General features: G+C 31.5%; 1 non-coding gene across 1 annotated transcript; it reads left to right on the forward strand.

The window, feature by feature from the left end:
• The first annotated feature begins 3,634 nt into the window (after positions 1 to 3,634).
• Positions 3,635 to 3,739, forward strand: LOC146945844 (small nucleolar RNA R71). The gene has a single exon (XR_015029553.1). It is a non-coding gene; the product is annotated as a small nucleolar RNA R71 (small nucleolar RNA).
• Positions 3,740 to 12,010: the final 8,271 nt, after the last annotated feature.

The following is a 12,010-nucleotide window of genomic DNA, read 5'->3' on the forward strand; positions in this document are numbered from 1 at the left end:
CAGCTTCTTCTTTATCTTCCTCCTTCTTCACCAACATTCTTTAAAAAAAATCCAGAAAAAAAAACCATAATCAATTAAGCATAAATTTAAACATTCAAACTCTAATCAAATACCTGAACATAAATCCAATCCAAACCAATCCTAATCCATCATTGTTCCCAATTCCAGGAATTAAAACCAAGAAAAAAAATATGCATATTCTTAATCCAATATACGATGAAGAAAAGCCCAAAAAAATAGAAGAGAAAAGGAACACCGCATGGTAAAGAGGTAGGCGATGATGATGAGGTGAAAAAGGGAATTGATGTAGGTTCTTAATCTTCTTAAAATATGGCATATACTGGTGATGTCCACCTCAATCAACTTCCACCACGCTCCATCAAGGGGGACAATGTTTGTATCCGAATTTCGCAGCAGGAGTGTGAGTTAGGGATTGAACCATTTGTCCAAATATGGCCGGAAAAAACCCCTACCCGCGGTGGAGGAAGAAAAGGGTCGACAAAAAAGTGGTTCCTTTCGTGAAATTAGTTGGACCAATGGAAAGCCCTAGTCGAGATGATAAGGAAAATGGTCTTACTTTTTCCGATCAGTGCACTTGGTGGACAGAACGACGCCGAGAATGGGTCAGCGGCGGTGGTGGTTTTAAGAGAGAAGAAGGACGCCTGAGAAGAAGAAGGAGTTTTTTTTTTTTTGGTTTTTTAATCCAACGGTAGTCTTTTTTTAATCCAATGGTTGTTGTTGTTGGATCATTGTAAGATAAAATAGTCCTTCATAATCTAATGGTAGCTTTTTTTTAAAAAGATCAAACGGTTAAAATTTAAAAAATTAATGAAGTCTATGGTGGACCACTCTTATGGTGGGTTTACCATAGACATTTGAGGTTAAACTTGACGGTCAAGGATTTATTTGGTAAACGGAGGAAAATGTGAGGGACTAAAATGCCATTTTTATTAATTGTGGGACCAAAATGAAAACAAGAAATTAAATAAGGGATCAAATGATGTAATAAGCCAAAACTATATATGCATTTAATTTCTAGAAAATCAAATATAGAAGAGTTAGCAATGGATGATGAAGACATTCTTAGGCGTGTGATTACAAAAACGAGGAAGATGAAGAAGTAGAAAGATAAAGAAGAAGCTGGAAGTGAGGAATGAGGAAGAAGATGGAAGAGAAATGAGTTTTTAATTTGAATTTTTCGTGATTACCGTCTTTTTTTGGATTTAGTCCCTCTTGTAATTTTCGTTTTTGGATTTGGTCCCTCTCGTAATTTTCGTTTTTGGATTTGGTCCCTGAAACTTGGTGACTGGCCACATGGATGGACACATCAACCAATTTCACCACGTCACAGGTCGCCACGTCAGCCTCCGTTAGCCACATGTGCGTTTTTTTAACGGATGGTGACGGCAGGGACGAATTTCAAAAAGTTATGAAAATACAAGGGTTGTTTCGCAACAAAAAAACTTACAGGGACTAAAACCAAAAACACGCGAACTTACAGGGACGTTTTTCTTATTTAAGCCTTTGTTCTTTTAGCACAAATAATATGTTACACCAAATGATAGACAAATAGCTATGAAGCCCCGATACGGATACGGGTACGATACGATACGGGTACGCGGATACGGGAATTTTTTTAAATTTAGGATACGATACGGTTAGGATACGTTAACAAAAACTTATAATAAAACTTATATGTATGTAAAATACTTGAAGAAAATTAACATTGATTACTCTTCATTATTGTATTATTATAAAAATTTCAATTTTTTAAAAATAATACATGTGATCAAAATAAATTTTTTTGAAAGTTTTCTTATAAACCATATTACATTTTCATATGTTGGGATATTGAGAGAAACATCATTAAAAGAACTCAGCACAAATTTTATCTAATATTGATTAACTGAATCACATCTCTCGCTACGTTCATCCACAAGAAGTATAATTTCAAGTGTTTCATTGAGAAACAATTTTATTGATGCATATCTAAAATTGAGTCATATACATCTATAATGAATTTTTACAACATTGTCTCACTTTTTTACTCTTCATCTTTTTCTAGGATACGTGTCTGTGAAGTATCTTAGAAGTATCCTTGTGTATCTGTGGAGTATCACATAAGTATCTGATAAAATATTTATTAAAAATTAAAATAATTAATTCCGATACTTCGTGGATACGTATCCGCGAGTATCCGTGGAGTATCGTCCGGTACGGGTACGTCTCTGTTTTGGAGTATCCGGGCTTCAGACAAATAGTCATCAAAATATTAACAAAACAACAACACTTTATTTACAAGGACTATAAGGATTGACATGACCGTAAATATATTAAGGGATTGGTCTCATGTCACAATGTTAACGGAACATTTTAATAATTTGAGATATTTTAGAATTTCGGTATATTAAATGACTAATGTGAATTACAAGACGAAAATTATTATTTACCCTAAATAATTATAAGATGGTAGGATTTTTATTTTATTTTTTCAGTATTTTGCAATCACATAGTATTATCAAAAACTTCCAAGACCATTAAATTATGTCATACTAATTATTTTTCATATGTTTAGGCAAGCTACCTTAGCAAATAATATATGTAGACCGGGTTGCAAAACTTAGTGTTACTAGCGATCTATAACCTAAAATCGATTCAAAGTTGATAAGACAGTGAAAAACATTAAAGACTAGATATCTTGAATAAACATTAAACATAATCAAAATGTAGTAAAAGAGAAGAACATTATAGATTACATGGTTCAAAAAGTTCCATAGAGATTCATCATTCAACCCTAATATGAAGAGCTTAGTTATTGATGGTAATAATAGACAAAATCAAACTCTCTCAAAAAAAAAAAAAAGACAAAATCAAAGAGAATGAAAATTATACATGCAAAAAGTGAATACCACATGATTTCAAACAAAATTTCCCATAGTTGTGTGAACTTTATTATCTTCATTGTGCTTCCGTAATTTCTATCGCATGTCTTTTGATTAGATCAATCCAATGACCTATACCAAAAAGACTACGACAAATTATAAAGTTGTCTGGTTAGGAAATTACAAGACTCGCAATGATTCAATTCAAAACACTACATACTCTTTCCTAAACTATGAGTAACTCACTCTAAATCGTCTATATTAAAATCTTAAAATAAATGATAAAACACTCGATAAAACACTAAAATACATGCTATGGTGGAGAGTCATTAGTTTTTCCCTTATTTTTGTCCATAGTGGTTATTGACAAAGCTAACTTCTTCTTCAGCTGAACAAGAATCAATTTGATGATTTTCAAAACAGAGGTTACACTGCATCACTTTTTCATCTTCTTCTTTTTCATGCTTTTTATCTGTTGAGAAATTTTTTGCCAGTTGCTCTCATAATTTTGGTGAGAAGTTTATTTTGATCTAAGATTGCATCAATGATATCTAGTTTGAGCAATCTTGCTTTCCGTTGTGAGTTCCCCTAGTTGTATTCAACTTTTTGATGGTTCAGGGCCATGGATTCTATGTTCTTGATAGCATTAACAACATTCTTTGACCATAAAGACCCTCTCACTGTTGCATCTAGAAAGGGTTTGATGTTGTTGTAATTCATTCATGAAGATGTGAATTTGGGTTGTATCATCAAAACCATGATTAAAACATTTTCTCAAAATAGCTTTAAAGTGCTCCCAAGTTTCACAAAGAGTTCAACTACTCTTTGTGATAATACAATTATTGCATCTTGTCTTTTGCTTTGTGGATAAATTTGGTTGATGCACTTGTCTTTCATTGAGTTTGGCTTATTTTAGATTCTTCATTGTCGAGTTGAAGAGAAGATTGCCGACATGATCTTTTACCTCGCATACAAAGCAGAACAACACAATAACAAACCCGTCAAGAGCAGAGGGTAAGAGAATTCAAAGAATATATCAAACAAATATTTAAAAAATAAAATAAGATAAAATAAATAAATAAAAATATAATTTTTTTAAATATTCACAAAATTAAAAGTAGTTACAAAACTTTTTTTTTTTTGACAAAAAGTAGTTACAAAACTTAAAAGGGTTGTTGAGTAACATATTATAAAAGGGTTGAAACTATTTATGGTAAAGTTGTGTTGAGATTAAGCTTCATCAGTTAGTTTTCTAATACCTTTTATTGATCGATTATATACTCCTCTTATTTCAGTCAGGGCCGGCCCATAGCCCGTCGGGGCTGGACGACGACACCGGGCCTCAAATTTTTGGGGGCCCATATATTTTTTTTATATGTAAGGTCCTATAGTAAGTGTTATATAGAGGTAAAAGCGAGCACTAGACAAACTGGTAAGAAAGCTTCAGTGGTAGAGCATTGTGTATTTGACCTTACAGCCAGGGGTTCAAGTCCTGCCGGCGTCTTTTTTTATATTTAATTTCCTTCACAATGCCTCAATGCCTCTTTTTCGTGGGGCCCAATTTGACCTTACAGCAAGGGGTTCAAGTCCTGCCGGCGTCTTTTTTTATATTTAATTTCCTTCACAATGCCTCAATGCCTCTTTTTCGTGGGGCCCAAATATATTTAATTTTAATCACTTTTTTGCCCAAACTAATTCCTTTTGCTTAATTAAAAAAGAAAACCCTTTATTTAATCTGTCACAACCACAATTAGAAGTTAGAAACTCAGAAGCCACCACACCCACCCACCCATATCCTTTTGGATGTTATTATAATTTACTTTAAAAAATTATTATTTTTTCCTATTTTTATTAGGGGCCAATTTATAAGATTAAAACGGGGCCAACGAATTGTTTAAGACGGTCCTGATTTCAGTTATACATTCATTTATCTCTCTATATACATCTCGTTGTCTCACAAATAACGGAAGATCCATTTATTCTCTATCTTTCGACGTCTCACTCACTTAGCTAATAGAATAGTTTTACATTCTGATAGTGCGTGTGATTGCACTTCCTAGAAAGAAAGTCTAAGTCAAGCACTTCCTAATTTAGGAAAAATAAATTTCGGGTTGCACGTCAGAAAAGCATTAAATGTAGAAATAGATACATCGATATCATATAACAAAATATAATTTATTTATAACCAGTCAGATCAAATATTTACCTTAGATTTCTAACCAATACACCTAATCCCAATACAAAGAGATTAACTACACAGGATTTTAACTACAAGAAGGATGTAAACAATATGCATCAGACTATGCTTTATGGCCTCAAACAAGGCAGTAGAAAGTGGTAGGATAAATTGACATCTCTCTTATTACAAGAAGGATATAAACAATATGCATAAGACCACTCTCTCTTCACCCTCAAGCAAGATAGTGAATTCACAACTTTGTTGGTGTATGTTGATAATGTGATTCTAGCATGAACTTCACTCCACGAGTTCACTAGAATCAAAACCATTTTGGATACGAGCTTCAGGTTAAAGATTTGGGGGTACGTAAATGTTGGAAATTTAGGTTTTAATAGAAAAATAGATTTCATAAAACATGTTCAACAATTATGAATCAATAGCGGAAGCAAACAAGACATTGAACATGATTATGATCGGATCTACGACATGTTTGATTTATCAAGGATATTAAGAATTAGGGTATTATGAATACCTGGAGATGAAGCTTTGATGACAGCCCTCTCGACAACAACGATAAAGAGAGGAGGTGATCTGAAACCAAACATCAACGTCAACACGGTTAGCGGCGGCTAATTTGGTTCTTCCTCAACCGGTACCTTTATGCCTCAAGTTCTCTTCAGATGGGGAGAAAAGAGAGTATTGCCGCGTACGGTATATTGGGGACCATAGCCTCTTTTATATTGGATGGCCATTAGGGTTTCCCATTATTCCGTTAATGGGCCATCCAGACATCCACTCATGGAGTCCATATCAACTAATTAAATATTATTTAATTATCCAATTAGAAATCTAATAGCCTTATTACTTAATTTGATCACTAATCAACTAAGGCCCACAAATGATAAATAGCTAATATAATTATTGTTACGATATTTGCCCACATAATATTATTGGAATATAATAAATAATAAAATATTCCAACAATCTCCCACTTGGGCTACATATCTTAATAATTATATCAGAATTCTTTAGGCGCGCATCCGAATGCTATTTATCTTTAGATTTCAACTTTACAATCTGGTCCACCTCATACATTAATAATGGGACCACCGCGGCTGTCGCCACTGACATATAACGTGACGGAACCCCGACGACCACCATATCAATGCACTTGATGACATAGATTGATATGGATGAGTGGCATGGAAATTTCATGTAATGTGATCTCTAAATCATGCCTATTTCCAACTGATCCAACTGAAAACTTTAGTGAGATCAAAAACTGAAGTTTGCAAATTCAATATTTGCACAAAATGATACATAAATGGTTATAATAAATATAACCTCATGAACTTTATTTCTGCAGAAAATCATAGCATAAAGTTTGTATCAATACCAAAACAAAAGTATAGAACATAAAATTAAAGAGACTCCCACTAATCCAAGACATCCTTAATGACAACAACCATATGAAAGACCTTATGTGTCATGTCTTTGATTAGTGGATCAGCTAGCATAAAATTTGTCTCAACTTGTTCTATCTTTCAACAACAATAATCTATAAGGCAATAAACTTTATGAAAGTTGTTGAATAACTCTATGACTAAATTATGTCACTATATATCTTGAGTGGTCTTTCATTACCTTTTACTATATGCAACCAAGTGACATAAATACTTACAGTCATTTCTTGAGTTAGGATGTGTGTTATATACTGACATCCAAAAGTCAGAGTCTGACACACAAATGATCTCCAAATTGTCAGATCTCTGACGTGAGCATAAGCTCTCTTGTTCTCTTTAATAATCCTTAAGGTTGCTTTTCAACAATTCAAACTTTGAATTGCTCAAGTATCTGCAAACAATCTGATTATATATGCTATTTCCAAATGCATATAAATAAGATCATACATAAAAAATCCTATAGTCAAAGCGTAGGAAAATACTTAATTTTATAATTTTTCTAATTGGCAATATTTGAGACTGAAAGTTTCTCTCAGTGAATGTCACATATAATTTATTATGTCAATTTATTTTCAACTTTATTGATATAAACCTTTTGTGACATCTGAAGGATACTTTGAGAATAATCTCTAAGTATCTAAAACTTAATACAAAAGAAGTGTCCCCAAGATCTTTCATCGCTAAGCTTTCATTAGAGATATTCTTGGTTTCACATAACTAATATATCAATGTTGACTAAACAAAATATAATTGACACATTAAACTTGAACTATAAATTTACTCCCACTGAGCTTAATAAAACCACAATTCTCCATAATGTTATCTTAAAACCAAATGAGACAATTACTTTATGAGAATTTGTGGTAATACTAAAGAGACAAATTTCTTAACTTATAAGTGGATTTCATGAATTTGCAAACCATCTATTTTGTATCAATTGACACAAGTTTGATTCAGTTGCACCATATTGCATCATTAATGTCACCATTAAGAAACACTATATTGAAATCCATCTTGTGTAGCTCCAAAATTATAGTAAGCAAACTAGTATCATGACTGTCCTAATAGAGTCATTCAATTAAACTAAATAGAATTTCTCTTTTCAGTCAATTCTTAATGACACTAGAATCCCTAGTTCTTGAGGGTGTTGAGTTTGATCTATATGAAATAATTTCTTAACTTAATTGAGAGGAAGAACAATATTGTCCTTATGAGGATCCAAAAATACTATAATAGTAACTACATGAATTGGTTTAGAACTAATTCTTCCTCATTCAATTTTGTTCGATTACCATATCTCTCCCCCAAAATCAATATCCTCAAGAAAATTTAACAATTTCTGTCTCAAAATTTCCTTAATTTGTGGGACGAAAAATTTATAGTATTCAAAACCTTAAACAATATAGAATGTCACAATCATAACTGAATCGACTCTAATAATTGAACTTAAAAGACACATTGAATCATCATTTGAAAATAAAACTCAAAATATCTTGATTTATTCAAAGAGAAATTAAAACAAAAATTAATTCAAATAATGATTCACCAAATTGTCTTTTAAATACAAAAATAAGCTAGTAACGACAATCTAAAAATAGTTCAAAGATGAATAAAATAATCTTTATCGACTATGTCCATTCTAAATTGATATATCTTTCAACATCATTGGACATAAATCAGTCAAGACTACCTTTCTTTATTTGCCCTTATCTTTTGAGGTATTTTTCTGAATGAGCACCATTTTATTTTCTCTTGCTTATGAATTGATCATTTAAATGATCGCTTCAACCTTTTCTTATTTGCACACTTTATGAATTGATCATTTAAATGATCATTTCTAACTGTAACAGTTATAAACTTAATTGTGCAAATAAAATACTATATACTGAATTCTCGAACAAGTCATATGATAGTCGAAATTACTGAATTTTCGAACAAGTCATGTGATAGTCGAAATTATAGTGCCTTAGCAAGATTAAATATTTACATAATGTGCTCCTAACATTTTCTTTGCCTAATAATCTTAATGAAATACTCACTCTCCAACGAGAGCTTGTCTTTCTCTATATTGCTTTTGAAAGCACCTTAATTTAAGCAAAGAAAATATGACAAAAATTTTGTCATCTTAAATAACACCTCTAATACATATGATATTTTAGCTTTATGATCTCACGTGACCTATGAGATTTGGTGTATACTCACTTGTCAAACTTAATTCTCACATTATAGTTGCTGAATTTGTGAGAGAATGTGAGTTTCACCAACCTTATCTAAGGTCTAGATCCAAGAACAATATTAATATTATTCTTTAATTCCTAAAAGAACTTTTAAGAGTTAAAGTTTAACTCAAATTAACAGATACATAAACTATATTAGTTTAAAGAGAACAAGAGTAGCAAAAGCACTCACTAAAATACCTAGTGCACCATTAATATCAACTCTTTAAACAATAATATCAATTGCTAGTGGTATTTTACAGGAATGATCAAACAATGACAATTTACTTTAACAAAGAATAAATTCTTATAATTGTCATATGTTTATCATAATATATGTGAATGTAAACTCTTAAATATTTAAATAAGTTTACACTAACACAGCATCATCACACATGTCAGTAAAATATTAAAGAAACGTGCTTCTTTATTTGTAAATAAAAGACCTTAACAAGATACCAAGCGCACCATTAAAACACAATCTTTGGATTGCTAAGAATTAATTGCAAGCGGTACTCTCAATGCGATGTTCAAATATTGGTAATAAGTCCTGTCAGATAATGGGTGCCTTTTGACATCCTCATTACCCACATGGAAAATTAAAAAATTACCACATATTTAACATCACAAGTTGTAAATTAAAAGACCAAAAAACAAGATACCAAAGCACACCATTAAAACACAATCTTTTGACTGCTAAGAATTAACTGCAAACGGTAATCTCAATGCAATGATCAAATATGGTAATAAGTCCTGTCAGATAATGGGTGCCTTTTGACATCCTCATTATCCACATGGAAAAACTTAATAATTACCGCATATTTACCATCGCAGGTATGTAATTATCCGGCCAAGTTGTGCCTTCCTTTTGGCCGACTAAAACAGCTCGCATGAACAATTCCATACTACATCTTTTGTAATTCCAATTGAATCAAATCTACGCAACAGAGGTTACTTTTGCAACTTGTTGTTTCAACCAAAACAACTAGAATTACTAGACAATTCAATAAATGAATTTAAATAGGAATGGTCTTAATTTTACAATGCAAATGGGAAATGTCTTAAATTTACAAGGCACTACCGACATAATGTAGGCCGAATTAGTTCATTATGTTGCTAAGTAACCATAAGGTCACTCGACAACCCTTAAGTGTGAAGACAAATTCACAATAATTGAAAAGAAGATGCAAGTCCCAAAAAACAACACCAACGTGTGTATGACAATGCATTTACAAACATAAAAGCGACAACAAACATAGCATGAAATATGTCCTAAATGCATGATTGGAAGAAAAAAAAATAATATTATTGTAGAAACTTAATAACAATAAACTCAAATATCACAATCATGCTATAAACCAAATATTCAATTTAAAATCAAAAGAAAATTGAATCTTATATACACCAAAAAAAATATTCATGCCACAATTGATTCACATATATCAACGATTCTTTAAATAAAATAAGGAATAACTCTAGAGTAGACTCAATTATTTCGTAAATAAGGAAACAAACTTTATATGTTTATAAACAAACAAACAAAACTAGAATTATTATTTCCAAAACTATAAAGAACCAAATTCTTACCTTATGTACAAAAAAAAAAAAAAAAAAAATGTTCATAATATTTTGAGATGCGTTGCTAAACACTATTCAAAAGAGGCAATAAATTTCCATCAATAATATATGATAACCAAAATATATATAACCTCTTTATTTGCCAATTTCTCAAAATTCAACTTTAAAATGAATCAATCTTGACTTTAAACGGCAATCAGAATATTAAAGCAATAGTTGAAAATTATGCCCAATTAAAATATTCTATTTTCAAAACAAATCAAATCATCCAAATTAAAATCCTTATTTGTTATAACAATGGTCAAATATGTATAACAACATGACAACTATATATACTTTCAGATCAAGAAAAAAAATTATCATCTGAAATATGATCCGAAAAGGAAAGGTATTCGATGATGATGTAACAAAAAAAAAAGGGATAAGTCAAGTGTTTCAATAAAATAGGAAAGTATTAAAATACAATCCAAAAAATAAAGGAAATAACTCCACTAATATATGGATCAAATAATAGCGATCCGATATAATTGTTATATTCCAAACCAAATTGATAATTTTAGAGAGAGAAAAACAACTGACAAAGTATATTTGGAAACAAAATCAAATATACATAGAATTGTTTTAAATCAGACTTAATTGATTTAATATCGGTCAAATTAAATAAATCAATATCATGGAACAAATGGAAAATTTGCCCAGAAACTCTACTCCACAAAAAAAAAAAAAAATTACCAAACAAATCCTTTAACCAATTTTAATTAAGGTTGGAAAGGAAAAAGAAAAACAACTTTAACATCAATACAATATTGAATATCAGTGTGCTTCTAATTGTTTTTATATCCAAAACAACATAAATTTGTGAACAACACAAAAGAATCGTTCCATGGGGTTGTAGCAAGCAACCAAGTAAAACAACAACTAATTAATCAAAACGACATCATAGAGAAGGGTTTTGAAGTCACACGATTTTATACCCCTAAATCAATCTAGTAATTTCTGATAGAAAATAGAATAGATATCCAAATTGGTCAAATAATGTCCACAGATTTGGAGAAATTAACCGTAAGCCAAAAGATCCAAAGTGAGATTTATACAAAACTGAATCCTTTAATACAAAGGCATCGATGAAATACAGAAACAAATAGGCATCGAGAAAACAAATGGGCATCGATATCAAAGAACAGAATATATCACGCCACAAAACAAAATTGAACCTAAACATGGATCACGTATATAAATTGAATATATTAACATCCCAATAGATCAAACATGAAGTGGCTCTGATACCACTTGTTGGAAATTTAGGTTTTAATAGAAAAATAGATTTCATAAAACATGTTCAACAATTATGAATCAATAGCGGAAGCAAACAAGACATTGAACATGATTATGATCGGATCTACGACATGTTTGATTTATCAAGGATATTAAGAATTAGGGTATTATGAATACCTGGAGATGAAGCTTTGATGACAGCCCTCTCGACAACAACGATAAAGAGAGGAGGTGATCTGAAACCAAACATCAACGTCAACACGGTTAGCGGCGGCTAATTTGGTTCTTCCTCAACCGGTACCTTTATGCCTCAAGTTCTCTTCAGATGGGGAGAAAAGAGAGTATTGCCGCGTACGGTATATTGGGGACCATAGCCTCTTTTATATTGGATGGCCATTAGGGTTTCCCATTATTCCG

Source organism: Medicago sativa, chromosome 2 (assembly GCF_051527215.1).
Source record: "Medicago sativa cultivar Bolivia chromosome 2, Bolivia_mono, whole genome shotgun sequence".
In the NCBI taxonomy this organism is placed as follows: Eukaryota; Viridiplantae; Streptophyta; class Magnoliopsida; order Fabales; family Fabaceae; genus Medicago; species Medicago sativa.